The sequence below is a fragment of the Mustela nivalis genome, assembly GCF_964662115.1.
Source record: "Mustela nivalis genome assembly, chromosome: 10".
NCBI lineage: Eukaryota > Metazoa > Chordata > Mammalia > Carnivora > Mustelidae > Mustela > Mustela nivalis.
This window is the reverse complement of record NC_139029.1, coordinates 85,230,817-85,236,829: the sequence shown is the minus strand read 5'-3', so window position 1 is coordinate 85,236,829 and position 6,013 is coordinate 85,230,817.

Here is a 6,013-nt window from a genome sequence, read left to right as displayed (position 1 = left end):
TCATTTCTGTGTCCACAATAGTATTTTAATTGGTGCCAGGCTGCCATGAGCCCAGCTCTGTCGTGGTGCTATGCATAATTATTCTTAAGTTGGGTCTCTCATGTCAAGACATTTTCCAGAATCATCAACATTTTTTTGTCCCATGAACAATTGTTATGTGACCTTTTCCTGAAAACCTTTTTTGGAGAATCTGGCATTTAAGTTAGATCTGATGCGGTTACTCATTTTTGATAACAAGACTGGGTTGGGCTTCACGTTTTCCCTTGAGGTTCTGCTCTCCTCTCCTTATCCCATTCAAATACCCTCTAGTCTTTTCCTAATTTTTAGTATTTAATAACAACATAATAGCTAGTGAATAACTCCTCTCGGCCATAATTAATCCATGGTAGTAGAGACTGCAGTCGATATTAGCCAAAATAAAGAATTTACAAATAAAAAAATCACAATAGACTCCTGGGGGGACTCAAGATATATGTGGATTTGTGACTGCATGGTGTATTGGTGCTCCAACTCCAATTTATTCAAGCTTCAATGGTAATATATAAATTTTAATGAAAAAGGTAGACAGCATGCAAGATGAAATGGATAATTTTAGCAGAGAAGTGGAATCTGTAAGAAAGAAACAAATGAAAAAGCTAGAAACAAACAAAAAAGAGTAACAAAGATAAGGAATGCATTCAACATGTTTATGCCCAATTCAGCCAATTAAAAATACTTCCTATGCTTGACATACCCCTCACACACACACACACACACACACAAAAAAAAAAAAAAAAAAAAAAAAGAGAGAGAAAGAGAGGGAGAGAGAGAGAGAGAGAGAGAGAAATTTAATGACCTTGAAGATAGGTAGGTAAAAAACAAACAAACAAAAAGTATAATCCAAAGGATGTTGGACAATATTAACTGGTTTAGTAAATGTATTCTTGGAATCCCAGAAAGAGAAGAAAAAGAAAATGGAGAAGAGAAATAATTAAAGAAATAAGGGCAAAAGTTTTTCCAAAATTGGCAGACACACTCACACAGACATGCCTCACACTGCCTATTATATTCAAACTGCTGAAAGGGAAAATGAGGAAAACTTAAAGGCAACCAGAGAAAACAGACATATTACATAAAGAGGACCAAAGAACTACAGCACACTTATCCGGAGTCATGCAAGCCAGACAGACTGAATTGTAGTATTTGGTGTTGCAAAATAAATGAAATAAAAACTGCCTACATAGAATTCTGTACACCCCCAAATATCTGTCAAAGTAAAGGAAAAAATATCCACTTTACACACACACACACACACACACACACACACACACTCACAACTTATTTCTAATAGACTTGCTCTGCAAGAGAGATTAAGGAAAATTCTTCAAGCAGAAGGATATGACACTGGACAGAAAGGTGGATAAACGGGCACCTGGGTGGCTCAGTGGGTTAAGCCGCTGCCTTCGGCTCAGGTCATGATCTCAGGGTCCTGGGATCGAGTCCCACATCGGGGGTCTCTGCTCAGCAGGGAGCCTGCTTCCTCCTCTCTCTCTCTCTGCCTACTTGTAATCTCTCTCTGTCAAATAAATAAATAAAATCTTTAAAAAAAAAGTGGATAAACTAAAAAGAAGGATGAACTCTGATATGGAATAAATGCATAAAAGCATAGATTGCAGTTTTTTTCCCATACTTTTAAGAGCTGCAGTAGATAACTTTATCTAAAGCAAAAATGGTGATATATGGTGTGCTTAAAGCACATGCTAAAAGTAAAATGTATGACCTAAATAGCACATGGGTTTGGAGGGAAGAATTGATATTTTTAGCTGTGAGCATCTTGCTCTACACGTTAAGTGATATAATATGCATAAATAGACAGCATTAATGTTACATAACATATAATGTAACACTATATGTGAGGGCTTCAACCCTAGGAATGACGACTAATTTTTTCAAGTTATAAATAATTCCACAATAGAGACAAATTAGGATTATAAGACATGCTCAATTAACTCAAAAGAAGGCATTAATTTAATTTATTAAATATACTTATATTGCTTTATACACTTATTTCAGATTATAGGGACACATTTTTGAGTGATTTATTAGCTGAACACATTTTTTTCATAAACCATAAGCTTCATGGAAGCTGGGGCCATCTATGTTATTGCCTTAGATTATACACCAAAGTCTAGCATGTATAATGGGTTCAATAAATATTTATTGACTAAATGAATAAAATCTAATTGTCTTTGCAAACAACTTTCTCTACCTCAAGTGTCCTTGGTCCTTTTCTCTGCCTGGAAGAGCTTCTAGACTTTCAAGACATGATTAACTGCCTTCTCCTTTGCTAATTCCGCATTCGTACAATACTCCTATTCAGTACTTAATTTCTGCAAGCACTTACTAAGGCAATGGGGGGTTGGGAGTTCAATTACGAGAAAAATGTGCTTCTTACCTTAAAGAAGTGCAGTATCGATAATTGACATGATAATTAGGTAACCAATATTTGTAATGCAATGATAATAGTACAAACATAGTTAAAGGCTTTTCTCGACATCCAGAATGTGAGAGGATACAGAAAACAATTACTATGAAAGACTATATTATATTATTTAAAAAAACTATTAAGCTATTGCAATTGGAAATTCCACTTGTTGTCAGTGTATCACTTGATATTTTTATTTCCCTGATTTTTTAAAAACAGATTTACCTAGTTTTAGAAAAAAAATGATTAAATGACATTTGTGTAATTAAGTACCTAATAAGTTTTTCATGTGCTCATTTGGTAAGTTTATTGTAAGTTGTAATTACAGTGTACACAAGTGTACCCTGTAGGAGCAACTGAGATCTGGTGAGTTACACATTAACTCTAATTATTGTGTTAAAATTAGCTACAAAAAGAACCATAGAGTCATGTTAGATTTCCTTGAAATCATAAGCTGAAGATGTAAACATAGGTATGGAAAATCAATGTTATTATACAGCTTTCAATGCTTTATAACTTGATATTCCCTTTAATGTTGGGAACAGTAGCACTGCACACACTCCTGGACTATTATAGAGGAGGACTTCTTCCTTCTGTCTCTCTTTTGCCCAATTCTAAAATAAATGAATAGTGATATATAGAACTTTTAGCTTGCTAGTCCACCCTGGGTTCCAGCTACAGACAGAATTGGAAATACTCTTAAAAAAAAAAAAAAAAAAGACTTTGGGGTTCCTGGGAGGCTCATTCAAGTAGGCACCTACCTTCAGCTCAGGTCATGATCCCAGGGTCCTGACCAAGTCCCTCCTAAACCCATATCTCCAAGAGAAACAGAAGGACCCAAAATGAAAATATAAATTGATTGTTCTTTACTACCAAGGAATTAAGAGAGCGAGTAACCCAGTCAAGAAGTGACTGGTTTGCAATGAAACGAAGCAAGTGTAGTTCTGAAATTTTGTCTTGAAGTTTTGAAACTACAAATTGCTTCTGTACCCCCCAGGAGGGGGAAATAGAATTTTAAAAACAAGAAATGGGCAGAGAACATGAACAGACATTTCTGCAAAGAAGACATCCAGATGGCCAACAGACACATGAAAAAATGCTCCACATCACTCAGCATCAGAGAAATACAAATCAAACCACAATGAGATACCACCTCACACCAGTCAGAATGGCTAAAATTAACAAGTCAGAAAATGACAGATGCTGGCAAGGATGCAGAGAAAGGGAAACCCTCCTACACGGTTGGTGGGAATTCAAACTGGTGCAGCCACTCTGGAAAACAGCATGGAGGTTCCTCAAAAAGTTGAAAATAGAGCTACCCTATGACTCAGCAATTGCACTACTACTGGGTATTTACCCTAAAGATACAAATGTAGTGATCCGAAGGGGCACGTGCACCTGACTGTTTATAGCAGCAATGCCCATAACAGCCAAACTATGGAAGGAACCTAGATGTCCATCAACAGATGAATGGATCAAGATGATGTGGTATATATACACAATAGAATACTATGCAGCCATCAAAAGAAATGAAACCTTGCCATTTGCGATGACATGGATGGAACTAGAGGGTATTATGCTTAGTGAAGTAAGTCAATCGGAGAAAGACAACTATCATATGATCTCCCTGATATGAGGAAGTGGAGATGCAATGTTGGGGGCGTGGGGGGTAGGAAAAAAATAAATGAAACAAGATGGGATCAGGAGGGAGACAAACCATAAGTGACTCTTAATCTCACAAAACAAACTGAGGGTTGCTGGGGGGAGGGGGATTGGGAGAAGGGGGTGGGGTTATGGACATTGAGGAGGGTATGTGCTATGGTGAGTGCTGTGAAGTGTGTAAACCTGGTGATTCACAGACCTGTACCCCTGGATCTAATAATACCTTATATGTTTATAAAAAAACAACAACAATAATAGCCAAGGTGTTAAGGCTTTTCAGTTAAACGGTGGACTCAGCAGTATGTTTAAGATCTATTTAGCAAAATTATTCTCTCACAAAAATGAACAAAGGAACAAGAAAATACACTCTGTGTGTGTGTGTGTGTGTAGTGGGGAAAAGAAGAAAAATATTATTTTATATGAAAAGATTGGTGAGACCTATCTTATCTGTTGACTAAAACCCATTTTTTCTTTTTGGACACAAAAATTAATTCATATCCGTAATATATAAAACAATTCTCAAAACATTATGTTATATGTTATATGAAAAGATTGGTGAGACCTATCTTATCTGTTGACTAAAACCCATTTTTTCTTTTTGGACACAAAAATTAATTCATATCCGTAATACATAAAACAATTCTCAAAACATTATTAAGAAAGTGGAAAAATAAATAGAAGAATAAGCCCATGGCTTAAATATGTTCTTCAAAAAAGAGATTAAATAAAAATTTTCAATACACAGGAATAAAGATTTATTGGCAATTTATTGGCAAGGATGTGGAACACTCATACTTTATTGGTGATAGTGAAAATTGGTGCAACGGTTTTGAAAATCATCTTGGAATATCTAATAAAGCTCAGGAAATGTATATTGCCAGCAGTTCTAGTCCTATGTATAAATCTTAAAGAATCTCTTCCCCATTAAAGCTGGGATAAATTTACCAGAAAGTTATACTAATATTATTCATATTAACTTCAAATGGGAAAAAACCAAAAGACCATTAACAATAGAGTAAATAACTATGCTGTGAAATACTATAAATCAATAAAAACAAATAAACAACACCTTCACACAGGATTGTGGGTTTATCTTAAACACATGCTATTGACTATAGTAAGCAATATTTAAAGAAATAAGTGCAATACAATTTTATATATTTTTGATGTGTGTATAGGTACGATATATATGCCTATCTATATATCACAAGGAGACATAAATAATATTATTTGTAGATGCAGCTAAAATACAAATAAAACAAAGACTATTCTCCATTGCAAATTATTAGTACCCTTGTTGAAGGTCGGTTGACAACCAACATATCTACTAAGGGGTTAATACTGTAAATATATAAGTAATTCCCCAATTCAACAGAAATTAATTAATTAACTAACTAACTAATAACTGGATTTAAAAATAGACAAAAGACTTGAGTAAATATTACTCAAATGAAAATATACCGTTGGTCAACAGGTGTGAGAAGATGCTCAAAATCACTAGTCATCAGGGAAATGCAAACCAAAACCACAATAAGGTATCACCTCACACTTGTTAGGGTGACTAATAATGAGTGTTGGTGAGATGAAGAGAATTTGAACCCTTATTTAGCTGTTCCTCAAAAAACTAAAACTAGAAGTGTCATATGATCCAGTAATCCTACTCTGGGCAGACATCTAAAAAAATTGAAATGAGGATCTCAGAGACACAGCTGCACTTCCATTGGCCATTACAGCATTATTTACAATAGCCAAGATATGGAAACAAATGAAGTGCACATCAGTGGAAGAATGAATAAAGAAAATGTGTTGTGCATCTTTATGTCAGCATCAAGTGTGATGTGCCTGTTTCTTTCAAAATGGTAACACTGTCTTAATGTTCACTTGGAA